The 21,954-nt window shown below is 45.2% G+C and overlaps 1 protein-coding gene across 9 annotated transcripts in view; it reads right to left on the bottom strand.

Moving 5' to 3' along the window:
* Rel (nuclear factor NF-kappa-B family member relish) overlaps window positions 1-21,954 on the bottom strand; it is a 450,112-nt gene that overhangs the window by 209,750 nt on the left and 218,408 nt on the right. The window lies entirely within an intron of this gene.

Below are 21,954 nucleotides of genomic sequence, written 5' to 3' on the forward strand. Positions count from 1 at the left end.
CTGAAAAGCTGGCTCGCAGCTTTGCGTTTAAGGCCGCTGTCGTCACTGCTAGGCCACCGTGACATGAAATGAAAATAATACTTTTGTCGCACGAAGTGAATAAATACTGCATGTTTTTGCCCTTTCATCGCACTCTCTTTAAGTTACATTTTTGACAGGTAAGTGGACAATCTCAAGCTATTCCGGTTAAGCTGTACTACCGTTTAGTATGTATTTTTTCCGAGCTACGGCCAACTACGGTTTAATGAGGTTTCACTGCATAATGTTTTCTTTTAAATGAGCAATCACCAAAGACAATTTGCACTATTTAATATGACACATAAAACATTTATTGAGTACTTCATTTATATATAATTGAGAGCTCTACAAGTTCACTGCATAACCTTGCAAAAGCAATACCTTCTATGCCAATGACAATTTTTAACACCTAGTTTGAAGTTTCACAAATCAAGCTTCAAACTTGTGCTGTGTTCTGAAGGTGCTCCCAATTATCGGTTATTCTTGTTACAACTTTCACATTCTCCTCTCTCTCTCATTAGACCTCCTGTATTGGCACGCAAAGGACCAGTGATGGCAAGCAAGTGAGATTTAAGTTTGGCATGATGATAGTGCACTGACAAACACCTTTAAACTAGTATGACCTGTGAATCCACCTGGCAACATCGATGAGCCAATATACTGAAACCTGGGCCACCAATGCTGGCTATATCTACCAGCATGAGGTATACAGTAAAAGCTCGTTAATTAGAATTCTGCGGGGATGCTACACAAATTAAATTATACAAAATTCGAACTAATGAAATTTAAAGAAAGAAATCGCTCGGTTAAGGCATGTATATAGTCCGACGTAGCGTGAGCGCGTGCGCGCACTCGCTACGTCCCGTTCGCAAGAATAACATCATAGTTCGAAGCACTGGCGCAGCCAAGGTAACCGGACGCGGTTCGACATGCCCGACCACGAGATGGCTGTTGCTCCATCTACGCATTCACTGCGCTGACCCACAATGCATGGTGCGGAAAAAAAGGGTGTTCACGCCGCTTTGCTGACGGGCGCAGGCAGCCGTTCAAAGCGGCGCACAGGTTTGGGATCGTTCTGCATTCAGCAAGAGCAGGGGGAAAGTATACATGTTCGCAATAGAGCGATTGGAAAATTGGTGGAAGTAGGGAAACGACAAAAAACTGAGACATACAAAAACAAAGTTTGGTTATGGGAATTTATCGTGTTTTTTTTTTCCTTTTTTTTTTCTTCTTTAACCTAGATAGGACATTAAGCAGTATAGTAGCAAGAGCTCAGTGACCTACCGCCCCGTTCCAAAGTAGACGCTCATAACATCCATCTATCCGTTCTGCGCTTGCTCTGAAGAGAACAGCCTGCGTGTCAAACTCTAGAGGGGACGGCATTGCGGCTGGCACACCAATGTGCACCGACACATGCTGCAGAAACAAGAGCTGCGCTCTAAAATGCACGCTCAAAACGCATCACAATCTTCTGCAACGTCTGTCTCCATTGCACTTTTGTAGATGCACTAGCTGCACGCTGCCATCCAAACACATATCCCAGCGATGCTTTCCTTTGAGTAATAGCCACCAATCTCAATGACTATGCTTTTGGTACTGCGAACGCCGATAAAGATCATGGCCACCGTGTTATAGACATTACCTGGTGCTGCTCTCAGCAGAACACCTCATAGATAAAGAAAGAGCATAACTTCCAAGATGTAAAATGGAAAAAAGAAAGGGAAAAAGGCACAGTTTCAACCGAAAGGTGAAGCATCAATTACGATAGCAAATTAGTAGACAGCCGTATAAAGTAAGGATAGCACTTTTATCAGCCGTATCAACTTGTAAACATTCGCTTGCACAGCAAACATGAACACATTACACCCGATAACCTCAGACACTCGCTGTCAAAACGCTGGCGTGAGGAAATGCAGCAACAGTAGCGAGCAAATGGACGTTTGTGCTGTCTATTGATTCAATGCAAAGTGAGCGCCGAGAACACACAGCACACACAGAACTACGAGCCGCTAATGCAACTAGACTCTGCCCCCAACTCTACCCAAACACACATTGCTCTCAAGATACTGCCACGCGAACGTGCACAGCTGCCACATGCGCAGTTGCAACCGCAGAAAATGTCTCCCCCCCCTTGGCACCTCGCAACGCTGGGTGCATCACGCGAGGGAGAAGACAGCGCACTTCCTCTCCGCATTCATCCCTTTCGGACGGGCGAGACTGAGCTATGATCGTCGGCTCCCCTCGCAAGCTTTCACCCGCGCATACAGCGTAGGGCGCGCGGTGACAGTGTTATTGCCCTTGGACTTTATACAAAACCTCACGGTGACGCCGACACCCACGCCAACGGCAGAAATCCGCTTGGAATGTCCAGAAACGCACTTGAGTGTCCATATAATTGCTATCGCAATAGATAAAAGAAAGATAAAAGAAAACACAAGCGGGCACGTCAGCGGCTCCCCAACAAGCATGAACCCATTTCTGTATTTTGTGCAGATTGCACTTTTCGGCTCAGCTGGAATGACTGGCGCATCTACAGTAACGGAAAAGGGCACCATCGGATCGGCAGACACCACTGCAGGCGCCTTGCCAGATGGGCTTCTTTGTTACCTCGGCAGCAGCTGTGACCAGGAGCATCCACCCCCCATTTCGACGTCATTGGAGCCGACGACTATAAGAAGTGGGACGCAGGACAGCTTCCTCAGTGGGCACGTCAGCGGCTCCCCAACAAGCATGAACCCATTTCTGTATTTTGTGCAGGTTAGTAAGAGTTATTCGACTATCAAAACTAGCAACCGTTGTTTCATCCAGCTGACATGCCCCACTTGTCTATATAGGTTGTGTTCTTTTGTGCAAGACATTGCATTTTCATTGCTCATGCTGTGCGGTGACGTAGAATCGAACCCCGGGCGGAGCACAAAGGAACTGTTGCGTCAAATACTTGATGGTCAAAAAATGATGCAAGCAAGACTTGGCATCCATATCGAATCCAAGGTCGAAAATTCCACAGTAGCATTTGCAGAACTTACGGCCAAAATTTCTAGCCATAAATACCATGCAAAGTAAATTGATTGACCTCAAGGACAGGAGCAGGCGTAATAATCTTCTCGTGTTTGGTATACCGGAACGTCCTCATAAAACACTTCAATCACTAATAAATTCTGTGGTTTCCGAAATATTTGAGAATATGCTCAGGGTACAGGTGTCAACATTCAAAAGAATTCCCCGAATCGGACAAAAGAAGCGAAACGAAAATAGGCCAGTTGTGCTAAAACTAATTGACCACCGTGAAAAAATAAAAGTACTCAGAAACTACTCTAAGCTAAAAGGAAAATAAATCTCCATTGCAGAAGACTTTTCTGCAGAAACTAGGCAAATAAGAAAGTATCTGCACAATGCGTTGGTGGGCTAGTTGGTGCGAATCCATGAATACTTTGTTAAGCGCAAAACGACAGGCACAAGAAAGACGACCCAGGACAAGGCGCTACTCTCAACTGACATCATTTCATTGCGTCACTCCTTTATAGACCGCTCAAACCAGAGGAACATGCGCAGTGAGCACCATGCGGTGCAGCCACCAACATCCGATCCCAAGAGCGCACTCATGCGACAGAATCCAAAAAACCAAATTCAGCGTTGTACAAGGTTAAGGAAGGCACACTAATGCACTGTGACCTCAATGACTGAATGAAAAATGCTTCCGATAACTCTCGGGCGGTGGTGTCACGGCTCTTTTTCAAAATCGTGGTATCACGAAACATGGGTTTGCACTTGCATGTTTTACAATGCTGAGCCAAATGGGAACCTGTGCCTGTTGGTATGGATCGCTCATGTTCTCTAAGGCGCTCGTTAACACAGCGGCCTGACTGCCCTACATACACTTTGCCACATGACAAGGGAATCTTATAAACCACACCGACGCTGCATTCTACAAACTTCACGTGGTTCTTTTCACAATCAGGTTTTTTTACTTGTTTTAGAAATACGGCTGCACAACATTGACAGTTTCTGAGGAGCGGAAAACACTACCGGAATTTGGTATCTAGTGGCGACATTCTTTAGATTGTGAGCCACTGTGTGGCAATACGGCACAACTTCAGGCCTCTTCTTTTGTGTGATGCAGTTACTTTTGTGCCGCTTCCCTTTCAGTTTCTGAAGCAATACCTCCGAGACTGACGTCACCACCACACTTGGGTAACCAGCAGTCTGCAGCCTATTTAACTGTGCAATGAAACTCATGTTCGCAGAGTGATGACAAGATTTCATTAAGGAAGATTCTAAACACATCAAAGCAATGGCGCGTTTCACAGTCTTTGAGTGCGCAGACGCGTAAGGTAAAAGTTCCTTACGTGCACGTGGCGAGTACATTCAACAGGCGTGGCCTGTTTGTAAGGATAGCTGCAAATCTAAAAACTGGAGTTTACCGTCCCTAGATAGCTCATGTGTGAAAGTTAAACCTTTGCCATTGTCATTGAACAGAGTTAAAATGTCAGCTACCGTAACGGAGCATTCGTTGTTAGTCTGTTTTATCACAACAAGAAAATCGTCAACATATCTAAAATTTTGAACTGAGTCACTGTTTAAAGCACTCTTAAGAGCGTGGTCGACAAACGATAAAAAAATATTACAAAGAGCAGGCGCCACACATGAACCAATACACACACCATTTTTCTGGATAAAAAGGTTATTTTCGAACCAGATAAAAGGATAAAATTTTAAAAATGACTGAATCCAGTTTGAATACTAAGGAGTAGTGTTTATGTTATTCAAAAAGAGAATTGAAAGGAGGGGTTAGTAAAATGCACAGCAAATAAAATGTCATGAAAAAAATTGCAAATCGAGTTGGACATCTTCAAATACAAATAAAAAGGAGAGGCATACAGAAGCAAATATTTTCGAATATGAGCTATTTCTATCAACTGATAGCAAGCTCAGAGGTATGAGGCCCGAACTTTGTCACAATTAGGATTCTCTCTCAAGAGCTTGTAAGTCAACCTCAGCTGTCCTGACACTCTCAGCCCGCGCATGACGCCTCATTATTGTGTTTTACTGCTTTAAAGAGTTTATTTTGGTGTGGATGATGGACACCTGTGTCCCGGCATCAGACAACACTTTCTTTTTTGAGCTCAAGCTCCTTCAAAATGGCGGCAGCACGCTTCCTTTCCCGTTCGTTCCTCAATGCATAGGTTCTTTCTGTTCTTGTCCTCCTTCCGCCACTCGTTCACCCCTTGGACCGTTTGAAGCATCTTCGTGGTCAGTTGCACAGTCCACGTCCGATTTTTCGTACCCCCTTGGGGCCGCAAAAACGTCTGAAAAATCGGCCAGTTGGAAAAAATAAATGCATGTCATTGCCCTTAAGGGCTGAAACCACCACAGGCACATTCGAAAACGCTCTGAAGGCCTGTAGGTGTACGTATTAGGCATTTCGGTGCTCATACTGTAAATGGAGATCGCGGATGCACGCGTGTATAATTAAGGAATACATATTGAGACCCGTGACAATTGCCCCTTCCGACGCTAGTAATGCTTCACCGCAATACGTTTGCGTACGCTTCCCCACGTAACATTCCTGTATTGAGGCGAAGCTGACTTTCAGGAACCGGTGTTATCCAACGCACTTTGCTTTCCGAGCTTCAAAGCCAATTGCGAGGACCACAAAGGCGCAATCGGTGCCATCGCTGACAGCAGCGAATTCTTTCAACGAAAAACTCGGCACCCAACGGCAAGAAGCTTAATAGCTAACAATGAAGCAGCTAGGTCAAGCGTTGCCGCAGTGGTGGCTACGACTGCCAGCGGAACTGCCTGCGAGAGCGCCGGTTCGAGGCGGCGGGGTTATCAAAACGGCAAGGGTGGTGGCTTCGATTAATGCTGTTTCGGACTTGCGGTCACGGCAAGAAGTCCGGTAAATCGGACGGCGAAGGGTTCTTGTGTCCGAAATTTCAGACGTTCCGATACATTGACTATATGGGTTACGTGGTGGTGCCGCGAAGCCGTCCAAATTATCGGGCATCCAGAAAGTCGCTCAATAACTGTACACTGGAAACTCCTCCAACCGACGACAGGGCGTCAAAGACGATTCATTACGATTCCTGTCTATTACCCGAGCCAGCATTACCGCGACTTTCGACCCTTTTAACAAAATTACCGCTAATTTTCCCCGATAGAGGCACAAATCCCCTGAGTTTTCCCCGAGTTTTTCCCGACTACTCAAAATCCCTGAGAATTCCCAGTTTTCCCGGTGGGTATACACCCTGCTCAATGGTAGGTCAGCACCCGGCCGGGATCACATTAACATCATCATCATCACCATCATCATCCTGGTTACGCCCACTGCAGGGCAAAGGCCTCTCCCATACTTCTCCAACAACCCCGGTCATGTACTAATTGTGGCCATGCCGTCCCTGCAAACTTCTTAATCTCATCCGCCCACCTAACTTTCTGCCGCCCCCTGCTACGCTTCCCTTCCCTTGGGATCCAGTCCGTAACCCTTAATGACCATCGGTTATCTTCCCTCCTCATTACATGTCCTGCCCATGCCCATTTCTTTTTCTTGATTTCAACTAAGATGTCATTAACTCGCGTTTGTTCCCTCACCCAATCTGCTCTTTTCTTATCCCTTAACGTTACACCTATCATTCTTCTTTCCATAGCTCGTTGCGTCGTCCTCAATTTGAGTAGAACCCTTTTCGTAAGCCTCCAAGTTTCTGCCCCGTAGGTGAGTACTGGTAAGACACAGCTATTATACACTTTTCTCTTGAGGCATAGTGGCAACCTGCTGTTCATGATCTGAGAATGCCTGCCAAACGCACCCCAGCCCATTCTTATTCTTCTGATTATTTCTGTCTCATGATCTGGATCCGCCGTCACTACCTGCCCTAAGTAGATGTATTCCCTTACGACTTCCAGTGCCTCGCTGCCTATTGTAAATTGCTGTTCTCTTCCGAGATTGTTAAACATTACTTTAGTTTTCTGCAGATTAATTTTTAGACCCACTCTTCTGCTTTGCCTCTCCAGGTCAGTGAGCATGCATTGCAATTGGTCCCCTGAGTTACTAAGCAAGGCAATATCATCAGCGAATCGCAAGTTACTAAGGTATTCTCCATTAACTTTTATCCCCAATTCTTCCCAATCCAGGTCTCTGAATACCTCCTGTAAACACGCTGTGAATAGCATTGGGGAGATCGTATCTCCCTGCCTGACGCCTTTCTTTATTGGGATTTTGTTGCTTTCTTTATGGAGGACTATGGTGGCTGTGGAGCCGCTACAGATATCTTTCAGTATTTTTACATACGGCTCGTCTACACCCTGATTCCGTAATGCCTTCATGACTGCTGAGGTTTCGACTGAATCAAACACTTTCTCGTAATCAATGAAAGCTATATATAAGGGTTGGTTATATTCCGCACATTTCTCTATCACCTTATTGATAGTGTGAATATGGTCTATTGTTGAGTAGCTTTTACGGAATCCTGCCTGGTCCTTTGCTTGACAGAAGTCTAAGGTGTTCCTGATTCTATTTGCGATTACCTTAGTAAATAGTTTGTAGGCAACGGACAGTAAGCTGATCGGTCTATAATTTTTCAAGTCTTTGGCGTCCCCTTTCTTATGGATTAGGATTATGTTAGCGTTCTTCCAAGATTCCGGTACGCTCGAGGTCATGAGGCATTGCGTATACAGGGTGGCCAGTTTCTCTAGAACGAACTGTCCACCATCCTTCAACAAATCTGCTGTTACCTGATCCTCCCCAGCTGCCTTCCCCCTTTGCATATCTCCCAAGGCTTTCTTTACTTCTTCCGGCGTTACCACATTAACAAGGCTCTCAGAAACCTACAGGACGCATCGATTGAGTTTCTCACAGATGAAATAAATCGGATTTGGGAGGAGGTAATTGTACCGGATTGGGTGAGGGAACAAACGAGAGTTAATGACAGAAAAAGAAATGGGCATGGGCACGACATGTAATGAGGAGGGAAGATAGCCGATGGTCATTAAGGGTTACGGACTGGATTCCAAGGGAAGGGAAGCATAGCAGGGGGCGGCAGAAAGTTAGGTGGACGGATGAGATTAAGAAGTTTGCAGGGACAACATGGCCACAATTAGTACGCGACCGGGGTAGTTGGAGAAGTACGGGAGAGGCCTTTGCCCTGCAGTGGGCGTAACCAGGCTGATGATGATGAATGATGATGATGTGGCCAGAGGGCACGGTCACACTTGTCTGTTTTCACCCTGCAGTTACTCGCTGCCTTTATCTCTGGTTTTCGATGCGCAGTTCCACTGGATTCGTGTGGCGAGCCTATCGTCCATGCTTCAGTGGCCGGCAAGTTCGGTGAACCTGTTCCCGCCGCACATTGCCCGGATCAAAGCCGTCACCATATCTACATCTGGAACGACACCCCATTGCTATCTTAGGCTCACCACTGCGCAACCACGACAGCATTGACAGTGCCAGCAGCGGGACGCTTAAAGCCAAGCAATACGCTTTGGGCAGTCAGAGGGCACGGAGGCACCGTCAGGATGACAGGCTCACACTTGTCTTTTTTCACCCTACAGGTCAGTTACATTTCCAAACTGCCACTTCTTTGCTTTAAATTTAGTAATCGCTTCATTGTCATGCTTCCGTGCCCAGAAGCCTTGAGTGACCCATTCTGTGCCTTGTTTCTTTCACTGTGCGGTGACGTGGAAAGAAATCCTGGCCCATCCAAGGATGATGTCCTTGCTGAAGTACTTAAAACCGTGAGGGACCTTAATGAAAAATCTATTAGAGTGGAATCTGTACAAAATTCTATGCCGGAGACAATTCGTGAGCTGAAACAACAGCAAAAAACTGTTTCAGATGCAATATCTGACATCGATCAGAGACTGCAGGACGTGGAAAGCCAGACGGCCATCCTTGATGAATGGAAACAGGATGTCAGCTTATTGCGCGACAAGATTGAGGGTGTAGTAACCGATACGAACCCGCTTCGTGCACGACTTGATGACGCGGAAGATCGCTCACATCGCGACAATCTGGTTTTTTTCAGTGTACCGTATACTCCTACATAAAATTCAATACAATCAGAGGAAAAAGCCCTAGATTAAATAAATAATACTTTAAAACTCGGTTTAACTTGCGAACACATAGCGCGCACATAGGATTGGTCACTACACTCAACAAAAATCGCGGCCAATACACCCTACAGGCTTAGTTAAAAAAGGCTATTCATGGGAGAAAACTGTTACGGCTACGACCTAGATAACGATAACACCATAACGAAATAACACCACGAAACAAAAATTACAATCCTCGAATTCTGCGCTCAGGTCGTGTCTTACAGAACTCGCGATAGCGAAACGCAAGGGAGATGCTTGCACTTCATCGAAACATGTTATTTCTGTTGTATTCACTAATATTCGCAGTATATTTAATAAAAGGGACGAATTGTGTTCCCTGGTTGATGACACTGATGCTGACATAATAGCGATAACTGAAACTTGGTTTACTAACAAAATAACAAACGAAGAATTGTTTCATTGCCGTAAAAAATATGTTGTGTATCGGAATGACCGTACTGACAGAATAGGGGGCGGTGTATTACTTGCTGTTAGTAAAGGCGTTGAGTGCTTTAACGTACCGATAATCACTGAAATTGAATCTATCTGGCGTTGTTTAACCATTAATTTAAAAAAAAATTATCTTAGGCGTCTGCTACCGGCCACCCTCGAATAGTTCGTTTTGTGATCACCTGCATGACTGTTTAAATCAATTAACAGTAAGATTCCCGGGAGCAAAGATAATTCTTATGGGTGACTTTAACTTTCCTAACATAAATTGGTCGAGCACGTGTCCCTTCTCTAACCCATCATCCGGTGAGGCTAATCAGTTTATCGCTATTTGTTCTGACTTTACCTTAGTACAAACGGTCATTATTCCAACACGTGTAGCAGGCACTACGTCATCATTACTTGATCTCGCGCTGACATCATCAGCTGATATTATATCCCCGATAACGCACTTACCTGGCCTTAGCGACCACGATACATTACATTTTACAATCACGATATCACTACTACTGAAACGTAAACGATTTAAGGAAATAAAAGATTATAAAAAGGCTAACTTCTCGGCAATAAACAACGAACTTGCTTCCTTTCTTAACACGTTTCTACTTTGCCATCTTGATCGTTCTGTCGAGACAAATTGGCGCCTCTTTAAAGAAAAAGTATCTGATCTAATAAATCGTTATATTCCAGTCCGACGTATATATTCAAATAGTAACGCACCGTGGTATAACAGACACCTTAGCAGACTAAGTAACAAAAAGAAACGCCTATTTCGTATTGCTAAACGGTCACTAAATCCTGAACACTGGTTCTCATACAAATCCGCTGCCGCCACATACTTTTCAAATTTACGGTCTGCGAAGTTTTCCTACTACAACGTTACCCTTCGCAAGCTACTGAAAACTAACAGTAAGGCATTCTGGAGCTCTATGAAAGGAGATAGCACTAGAAAGGTTACTCTAACTTCACTAACTGGAAAAGCAATCGCCGACCACACATGCGCTGACGTGCTAAATGACACCTTCATACAGGCCTTTTCACCGTCTTCGCATGCTACTCCTCCTCCCGAAATACGGCCCAAAAGATACCCCCACATGGATCCAATAGCATTTAATAGTAACGGTATTAAATCGATTATAAATAAATTAGAATTGAAATCATCATGTGGTGTTGATGGAATTAACATTAAATTTTTACACAGTACCGGTGAGTATTGCTCAATAATTTTAGAATTACTTTTTTCTCAGTCGCTTCCCAACGGCACATTGCCTTTAGATTGGAAAACAGCAAAGATCATTGCAATTCATAAATCTGGTGATATGCATAACCCTTCTAATCATAGGCCCATTAGTTTGACTTCAGTGCCCTGTAAGATAATGGAGCACGTAATTTTTTTCTCGGGTAATCAATCATCTTGAATCGAACAACTTCTTTACATCTAGCCAACATGGTTTTCGTAAAACATTCTCCTGTGATATCCAGCTTCCTTGCTTTGCTAACGACTTGCATTCCAACTTGGACGCAAGCTTTCTTACGGACTGTATATTTCTTGATTTTGCTAAAGCTTTTGATAAAGTACATGACATATTACTGCTATGTAAACTCAGAGCACTAAACATTGATACTAATGTAATTAATTGGATAAAAGCATTTCTAACGCACCGCATGCAATTTGTAAGCGCCAATTAAGTTAATTCAACTCTAACACCCGTCAAATCTGGCGTTCCACAAGGGTCTGTGCTTGGACTGCTGTTGTTTTTGATCTACATTAACGATTTACCTGATAACATTTCGTCTAAAGTTTGTCTCTTTGCAGATGACTGTGTAACATATAGTAAAATTGCTAATGACACTAATATTTCATCCCTTCAGGACGATTTAAACGCACTGCATAACTGGACTACAAAATCGCGCATGCAGCTTAACGTCAAGAAATGTAAATCGATGCGAATATCTAGTACTAATGAAGCTTGTCCTGCCTATTTACTTAATAACATTCCTTTAGAGAGCGCAAGAAACTACAAATATCTGGCGTCCATAGAACCTATAACTTATCCTGGAAGTACCATATCGACTTTATAACAAGCAAAGCTAATCGCACACTTGGATATCTTCGCAGAAACTTCTCGCTCGCACCATTATCGCTCAAACATTTGTTATACACGACATATGTCCGTCCACAGTTGGAATATGCATCATCAGTATGGGACCCATATCATGCCATCTTAATTAACTGCCTTGAAAGTGTCCAGAATCGGTCCGCTCGGTTTATACTGGCTAATTACCATCGTACGGCAAGCGTAACACAAATGAAGGCTACACTTAACCTACTTTCGCTGTTAACCCGCAGGAAACAATCACGCCTAAGCTTATTTCATAAGATTTATTACCAGAACGCAGCGCTTCAGTCAGCATGGATTAATCCAGCCCCATTCATCTCCTCACGTTGAGATTATACGCATAAGGTACATGTGCCTCGCTCTAACGCACTGACACATTCGCAATCACATTTACCCAAAACATGCAACGAATGGAATGGTCTGCCAGCATCCATTGTTACTGTAAGTAATCCTGTTCAATTTAGAAACGCTTTAGTCAACTATATTTAAATCACGAAACTTGCATTCAATATATCATGTCTCTTTTCATTGTATAAATACCATATTTGGAACTTAACTATATATGTATTGACCTATCATTCCCAATTTGTTTTATTGAAAAGTGTATCAAGAAATTTCTATGGTGAACTACCACTATTATTTTTTGTCTATGATGTGTAAATCAGTGAGCAAGCATAATTTATCATTGTTACTTATACTGTGCCTTTTCTGTACATCATTTTTAACTCCTTTATGTTGCCTCTCCCCTCTATAATGAATACTTACTCTGAGGGTACTGTAAATAAATAAATAAATTGCACCAGAACAATGGAAGTTGGCAAAGGTCATACTAATCCCAAAGCCCGGTAAACCGCTGAGCTTGGGCGCCCCATCTCACTGACGTCATGTGTAGGGAAGGGCACGCCATCCATAACAGAATTGCCAAGTATAGAGACACAATGATGAGGCGCACGCAAAGCCGGCGCCATGAAAGACGACGAAGCGCGTAAGCTGCACGCTCTTTTTCTGGCCCGCCATTAAAGCAAAGTGTCTATTTTGTAAGACTCCATCTTCAATCTATGTTACATTTTTCTGGTGGAGGTGCTGGGTACATGCTACCACTCCCAGACCGAACGCCGCCTACAAGCCCAGTATGAAGTCCGGTCGAGCTGACTCCTGTTCACGTATGGAAAAGCCGTCGACTTCAAGGCCTGTCACCTGAGCACGAGCCTCTACCCAGTTGAGTCGGAAGGATGAGTACATCAGTTCCGTTTTCTTCCTCAACGGCACCGACCGAGGTCGTCCTTAACCAGCCACGAATCCCCACATCCTTCCATGGGGACACCTTTGAGGATGTTGAGGACTGGCTCGATCACTTTGAGCGTGTCGCAGAATTAAACGGCTGGACTCCAGAGTGCAAGCTACACAACGCCTACTTTGCCCTCGAGGACTACGTGCGGACATGGTTTGAGAACCGTGAGGCGGCCTTATCGACATGGGACGAATTCCAATGCCAGCTAATCAGCACATACGCCAGCCTCTATCGCATGGAGCGAGCTGAATCTGCAATTCAGGCGAGAGTACAATGGCCGAACAAAAGCGTCGCAATGTTTGTCGAAGATGTGCCGACATTTCCGACGCGCGGATCCATCCATGCCGGAAGAAAAGAAGGTCAGGAGCTTGATGCGCGGTGTGAAGCAAGAGTTATTCGGTGGCCTAATATGCAACCCACCAAAGACCGTTGCAGAGTTTCTCGCAGAAGCCATATCAATGGAAAAGGCACTGCAGCAACGAACAAGGCAGTACAACCACGACATGTCGACTCTATCGCGTGACCCTCTCGCTGTACCCTTGGACAGTACCGACGCCTTGCGGGAGCTCATTAGGATTGTCCTTCGAGAAGAGCTCCAAAAGCTTCAGGTGGCTTCGGCATCGGTACCGTGACTCGCTCTGGCTGAGGTCATCCGGGAAGAAATCAGGCAGGCAGTACAAGTCCTGGAGTGCAGCGAGACACCACAGTAAGAGGTACTGCAGCCACAGCCTCGCATGTCGTATGCGGAATCTGTGCGAAGTTCTTTGTCTCCGACTTTTCACGATGCGCGCGACGTCCCGGACTATCATGGTGTGCGCGCCGTTGAACAAGCAACTGGCGACTTCAGGACTCGCCGCACGCCATTCATGACTGAAACACAACCACCCCGCAAGAGCGACGTATGGCACACTGCAGACCGGAGGCCCTTGTGTTTTCATTGTGGTGAAGCCGACCACCTCCACAGGGCGTGTCCTTATGCCCCAACCACTGGCACGCGCCGAAAGCTTCGGCGCGCGCTGGCAAGCGAACGCGTCGCTTCGCTTCGGCTGGAGGGAAAGGGCGCGCAACCACTGGAGACAAGCTCCGACGCGCGCCGAAGCTCGCTCCTCGGCTGCGGCGCACTGTTGCTGGACTATTCCGTCTTCATCCGTCAAAGTCCGGCCTAAAACAGCCTGCTGTAAACTAAGCTTGAAACAATAAGGTTGTGATCTGTATGTGCTTTTAGATACAAAAAACACGTTTGCATAATGAATATACACCTGCCGCAACAGTTCGTTTTTATTTTTGAAGTAACAAGAGTGTACAAAATATCGACATCAGCGCTCGCGCGTCGTCTGTCTGCAAGATCGCTTTGCAAACACCTGCACGACGATGCCATATATCAAAAACTGTTGTACCATTTCATTTTTTGGTAGCTTATTGCACAGCCAACTATGTAAGAATTAGGCGTGCAATGGTATAACTGAAAAAAATCTGTGTTGGAAATATTGCCACGTAGTAGTGACGGTAAATAAATAGTGCCGGCTCAATCACAACGATAGCGGCGAGCAATGTCGGCAATCGTAGAAAATCTCATCTGCGGGTCAAGCGCGTCGGTTTGCATACGTCAGTCGTCGAAAGTTACTGCCTATTCGCTGGTGCCCGCGCGCCTTCCAGAAACTACAACACAATTCGTGTCTCGTGTGCAATCAGATTAGCAAGGTTCGTCGACAACAGACAGAACCATCGATAACATTCGCGAAACTTCCGATACGTTCAGGCGCATCCTGCACCGAGCGATAACGTTTTAACATTTTTTAGCCGGTGAAATACGGTAACCGGATACAGATAAAGCATCCGTGTCAATATAATTATGCTTGTTGGTGCATGAGAGAAACGTGAAAAAGTGGCTTCTGAGAAAATCAGCAAAACAGAATTGAAACACCTGTAGCACTCAAAAAAAAAAAAAAAACTAGAATAGCTAAAATGTATGTAATTCGTATCTTGTCTCCCCCCAATTCTTGATTCTGCCAAATCTAGCCCATGGAGCACCTCTATTATTCTAGGTTGTTTTGATGCATCAACACCGCATCTGGAGGCCTTCACATTGAGTTTATTGCTACAAAACATTCTCACAGTGTAAGGGCCATGTTCTATTGTAACTGGTTTCCACATATCAAGTTTGCCTTTCTTTACATTAATGAAATGACATACCGTCAGATAATACAAGCTTGAGAATTAGAGGGTTTTAATAGGAGTCTTTCGTTGCCCTTTGCCAAGTCATACTATTGAAGCACTTATTCGCATGTATGGGAGCAGCTCATTTGCATAGTATAAGAAATATATAAACAGGTTATTTTCACAATTTATACACTTCGTCACCACAAAAAGAAAAATTGCAGTTTATTGTTTTCAGCCTGCTATGATGTCTTGACTGAGAAAGATATATTCAATTTGTTCTGCGAGGCACGCAATAATTGCTGTGGCATATTTTATTGCACAAAACTGCATACAGTAGCCAGCCATTATTAAAACTCAGAAGAAATTAATAGCACAATGCATATGATCAGGCACATAGCATATTATTGCACTTTCCTAATTCATGCCAGAACGACGACCACAGGCGTCCTTCTCTAACAAGGTCAGCATCCATCGTGCCTCCTAACCTCCCTACCTTTCATTTATCATTTTCTCTCTCTCTTCTTAATTCATGCCCTTTTTTTAATTGCACAAAAGCTACTGCACTAAAATAGTATACTAGTACATACTTAAAAAGCACAATTTCATACTACGATAATAATCAATCATTCAAATTTTCATTGTAGTGCCCAGGAACAGCTAGAGAGCCTTTGTACTGGTGCACTTAACGAGCTTTAAGGAATGTATAATGTCATGGACCACCTTATACAGGAACAAAAGGTGCGATTAATTAAGACTTGAATCTAGAGGTGCGAGTTGAAGTATATTTGAGAAGGCTCAACTGTGGTTGCCAGAATGGCAAAAGTGGTGCTTGAAGATAGACATCATTTTATTCTGGATACGTTCAATGAGGTCAGAATTATATTTGCTCATTGCACCCCCCTCCTACAGAGGCATACTCTAGTAGTTGGAGGCACACAGCAGAATTTCAGAAACACAACAGGTGGGTGGAAATCATGCAATATACGGCAAGCAATTCCAAGAGCATGAAGGGCATCTAGTGTAATTATCTATGTGAAGAGAAGCTTAGCATTTTGTCGAAGTACACACCAAGATCTTTCATTTCATCGACCCTAAGGAGTGGAGCATCACGTAGGGTGTATCAAAATTTCACATGGTGCGTTTTGTGCATATAACTTAATGCCATAGTGTTGGAAGCATTTAAGAGTACTTATTTTTTCTGCACCAGTTTGAGGGCGAAAAAATGTCTTTTTGGAAGTCGATGCAGTGGTGAACACTGTTGACAGTCTGAAATAGTTTTAAGTTGTCGGCACACAAAGTCATGCTGTTCATTTATTAAAATGCTCTTAGCACTAACAGAAAGCGAGGAATCGATTCAAACACCTGACGCGCTGAAAAGGATAGATATAGGTCGGCAGTTAGTAACTGCACATCCAGCACCTGATTTGTGCATGGGCAATGCTCATGCTACCTTCCGAGTGCTAAAAGAGGTACTAGACTTCAGGGAACTATTGAAGATGCTTGTGAGAATGAGGAACAAGTATGCTTCCATACGTCTTAACCCTTTCAGACACCACTTTATCCCGTTGATTGAAAAGTTCCTTTCAACACATCTCTTGCATACTCAGAATCGTAGAAGTGTACAGCTGCAGCAAATATTAAGAATTTTCAATTGTTTAGCGAGTTTTGTCAAGTTTACAAAATTTCGACTCCATGCGAAAACTCACTACAGGAGCACAAAATATGAGAACATGTACTATATCTTGTTTTTAAAAGCTTGAAAAGCACTTATCCAGCCACTTGACAATTATGCCTGGTGCACGACATTGTAAAAAACAATGAAATAAGTGAACTCGCTACATACAACGTAGTGACACAGAGTAACAACACCCAGCCGTCTACCTTCCCACTCATTTTGTTAAAACATTCTGCACGTTATTCAAAATTGCAGCACAGTTCCAATAATAAGTGTTTCAAGATGTACGAAACACATTTTAAATACCATAACTTTCATCAGTGCTTTTGCTATTGATGCACGCTCCTGCTGTGCCCAATTGTGTAGACAGCGTCTCAAAGGGTTAAGCTCTGTGGAGGAAATACCATCAGCACCACAAGAAAGGGAAAGTTTAAGGCAAAGTTTAAGGCACTTCATATACTTGGAAACGAGGTTTTCATTGACTGTTAGCATACACTGCGCCAGACTGAGAAGGAAGGTTACTTGAAGCATATTTCACACCATATAGCAAACAGAAATGTTCTGCAAAGGCATCAGCAGTGCTCGAGACAACACCACTATTTTCATGAAGAAGACGTACATCTTTGGCACTCTTTTTAGAAGGGAGAGCCCACAAAGCTCCAGAAATATATTGAATTATGTGTCACGCTGGCTTCAACACAATCAACGTGGTCAAAGTGATGATTCTAATAATAACAATAATAATAATAATAACAACAATAATAATCTTAGTGGTAACTTGGCACACTAGACTAAAAAGAAGGCTGATGCCTGTATGTTAGAGCATCTGATAACCAGCCATCTAGAGCAGGAATTTGTAGGATGCAGAAGACACTTCCTTCCTCTCCATGTGCACACACACTTGCTCAATAACACAGCACGGCACACACGCACACATTTCACAGGTGCACAACACACACGAGTGCCAATTCAGTCTGGTTCCAAGGAAGGAGAATCCAAATCGTCAGGGGGGTGGAGAGAAAGCTCTGCATGCCAGATATAATCATGGAGTTGTGGTGTCGGGCCATAGAGGCGCGATGAGGGCTCAGACTGTGCTGACCACTTGTTCAGACGAACTGAAGAAATATTAGTGCTGTCCAGAGAGTCGTCAAGCACCCTGTAGTATAGACTAGTGCAATGTTGCACTGGTATTGCAGGGTGTGCTACTTGAGGGGTTTGAGGCAATCCTCGAAGGCTGGCATGAGCTTGTGACAACCGAAAAGACGGGAGTAAAGGGTGCGTATTGTCCGGCGCTGAACAAGCTTGAGTTTGTTAGCGTCGCGAGTTTGGTACGGGAACTATACTGATGAGCAGTACTCAAGTCGTGACAGAATGATAGAAGTGTAGAGTGCTCGGAAAACCTTAGGTCATCAGGGAAGGGAGACACGCGACACAAACCCAAGAAAGGGCCGGTGCTTACATACAGTGCTGGTGACATATGCGGAAAAGTTGAGAGAACAGCTAAATGCTACACCCAGAATGGGAAGGGCCCGAACAGTCTTTATAGAAGTGTTTCCAAGGAAGAAGGTTGGACGTGCAGCAGTTTCGTTGTGGCTGATACGCATGGCGGCACTTTTTACGGTGCTACTACAAAGTTTGATCCCAGTCGTTCACCTTTACGGAATGTATTTATTGTAAGCACATATGCTGTGCATCGGCATATTGTTGTTGTGGAAGCGTTAACTTGTTAATCAAACACATTCTGCGCAGATGCATTAGTAACTTGGTTTTGAGTAGATCTTTGTCCTGACTACAATTTATAGTATCGCAGCAAGAAACATTTTAGTAGAAGCTGAAGGGATTCCAGCAGTTTAAGCATACCGACTGCACAAAACACTCACGACACCTTTTCACCTTCCCCACAATGCACTCACACCATCTACACTTTTCATAAGCAAAAAGTGAGATAAAAAATCAATTACAGTTTCATTGACTCAGTACTTGCTGCTTCTGAAGTGGGAATCGAAGCAATCGTGGTATACGCTGCTACACGCATAGGTCTTGCATGATGCAGGTCCTGCTATGCACTGCACACAGGGCACACGTTGCAAACAGATAATTTCTTTTTGCAGTGCTCAACTATAACGACACACTGACTCAAACATGACTGCATTGTCACGTATGCTTCAGTGCGTCGGTGTTCTTGATTGCTACACGAGCAATTTATGCCCAACTAGCCCAAAAGACGGACGCACTAGAAAGAAGTGAGTGAATGAGTACAGTGAACTTGTACTGAACTGGATTCACATGCCGAATAGAAGAGCGCAGTGTCAGCTGAAACAGGCGGCACAGCTGATTATGTAAGTACTTGTAATAGTTCGGCTACTAGTGTATTTCGCTTTCGGAAGTTATCTTTACCACTGGAAACAGCGCAGAGCTTGGCCGTGACACTTGAGTCAACCGACACCACACGAAACACGCCGCGGTTGACCAACCCAACTTCCACACGGTTCATTCACCACATCACACATCACACGAAGTCAGGAGTGCCATATTTTAAATCACAGCAGCACCAAACGGACCTGAAAATTCACTTCCTTCGACAGAGTTTCTTAGCTGGCCTCGTTCACTCGTCAGTTACGAACTCGATGGACCCGCTAGGCCTACGCGTAACGTAAACAACATCGGCGATAGGCGAGTGCTGATTATCCAGACTTCGGAACTCGTAAACATGTTTCCATTCGTTTTGGGCACAACAAAATACACACACAACAAGCGCAGACGTTGCGGTAATCGTGATTCGGTTGGCTGTTTTAGCAGACGATCGCACTGAGCCCGGCGGAACCCAGTGGGCAGGTTGGATTAGTCGGCGTCGTTCGAAGTCGCTTCGGATCCACATCGCACTGCCACAACCCACTGTCGTCGGTCGGTCGGTCGTGTCGTTGTCGGCCTACTATTACAACACTGTCTTTCAGGAACACTGTCGCGCGCGTCGTGTGTCCAAAAAACTCGGACGATCGTTGATGCTGGAGCCTCCGCTTGGGCGGCCATTACAGGCATAGCAGCCGGAGGCTGCGCAGCCTTCGATTGGTTGACGCGTGCGACTTGTCGCAGCATCTCATTGGTGCACGCCGGCGCAGCTTCGCCGCGCGTCGGCAAACTTCTAGCATCGGCAGTAGACATAATCGCTGCGCGACGTTCCGCTTCGCCGCGTTTCCGACCGACGCTTTGACGCATTTGACCCTTCGGCGCGCGCCGAAGCTTTCTGGCGCGTGCCAGTGGTTGGGGCATTACCGGCGAGCTGGGCTCCGTGGATTTTCACTGAATGCGCCGTGCCCGCGCAATGGTTAACGCCCCCTGGAGATTGAAGCCTACCTCGCGGGCGCCAGGAGCTCGTTTGGCCCCCGATTCCGTGACCCCCAGTCACCGTCACCTGCCTGATACAGGCCTTCCAGCCCCATCTTCACGCCGAGCGCAACAAGGCGTTGCTCACCCAGCCCTGCCTCCCGGGAAAACTGAGTCCAGCGACCGGCGAAGGCGAGGTCGCTGACGTTGCGAACGCTGAAGATCCTCCACTAAGACAACCGTGAAATGACGTAATTGAGACGCAGAGAAAGCAGTGTGGTTCGGTGTCAGTATCTTGCGACGTACCAGTTACCATAGATTACCACAAAGTCACGGCGTTAATCAACACGGGTACAGACACGTCTGTTATGAGCCAGAATCTCGCGCGTACACTGAACAAAGTTTCGACGCAATGGACCAGAACTCAGATTCGTACTGCAGGAGGGCACCTCATAACTCTAATGGGCCGGTGCACAGCACGAGTCAACATTCGGGGCTTCACATACATCGGCGACTTCGTCATTCTTCCTGAATGTTCAAAGGACCTTATACTCGGCATGGATTTCCTTCAGGCGAACAATGCCATCATCGACCTGCAAGAGTCCAGAGTCAGCTTCACTACTACGCAAGCCACAGCGAACAGTAATGACAACGACCGTGGCATCGCACTTCGCGTAGCTGACGATCACGTCACGTTGCCACCCAAGAGCAGCGTGCTTACCCTTGTCCGATGCGACGTGGAAGACGACACCGAAGGAATTGCTGAGGCAAACATCCCCCTGCTTCTTGAGCGCCACATTTGCATAGCCAGAGGGCTTCTTCAGGTGCGAAACAAATGTTCAGTTGTTTTGCTAACAAACTTCAGCAACGAGTATCGGCATTTACCGCGACGAACGACAATCGCATTTCTTCACGAAATCAGTGATGTTACTGACATTGGCACAATGGAAATCGCATCATTTCAGCAATCTGAGTTACCCAGCCTAAAAGAACGGATTCATGTTAACGCTGCTCTGCCAGACTATCAGAAAGACCATCTACTGAGTCTCGTCAATGAATTTGCGGACTGTTTTTCAACGTCGTCCAAAATACGGCGCACGTCCATCACAAAGCACTGCATTATAACAGACGAGTCCGCAAGTCCTGTTTGTCAGCATCCTTACAGAGTGTCTCCAGTGGAAAGGGAAGCGATCAAGCATCAGGTAAAAGAGATGCTCCAAGACGACGTGATCCAGCCGCCCACAAGCCCGTGGGCCTCCCCTGTAGTGTTAGTCAGAAAAAAAGACAACACACTATGCTTCTGTGTAGATTCTAGAAAGTTGAACCGTGTCACCAAATGCGATGTTTATTCATTGCCACGCATCAACGACGCATTGAATCGTCTACAGCATGCCAAGTTTTTTTCTTCGTTGAATCTTAAATCAGGGTAATGGCAAATTGAAGTTGATGAACAGGATCGTGAGAAAACAGCGTTTGTGACACCTGACGGGCTTTATGAGTTCAAAGTTCTCCCCTTCGGTCTGTGTTCTGCACCTGCCACCTTTCAGCGGATGATGGATACTGTGCTTGCTGAACTCAAATGGCAAACCTGCCTCGTATACTTAGAAGACATTGTCATGTTCTCGAGCACGTTTGACGAACATCTCGCACAACTCGAGAGTGTCCTCGCTGCAATCCGTACTGCCGGCCTTACCATCAAGCCTGAAAAATGCTACTTCGGGTTCCAAGAGCTCAAATTCCTTGGCCATGTCATCAGTCCTACAGGCGTCAGACCACACCCCAACAAGTTGGCTGCCGTCGCCGAGTTTTCGCCACCCACAGACAAG

The sequence above is a fragment of the Dermacentor variabilis genome, unplaced genomic scaffold (genome assembly GCF_050947875.1).
Source record: "Dermacentor variabilis isolate Ectoservices unplaced genomic scaffold, ASM5094787v1 scaffold_23, whole genome shotgun sequence".
Taxonomy (NCBI): Eukaryota; Metazoa; Arthropoda; class Arachnida; order Ixodida; family Ixodidae; genus Dermacentor; species Dermacentor variabilis.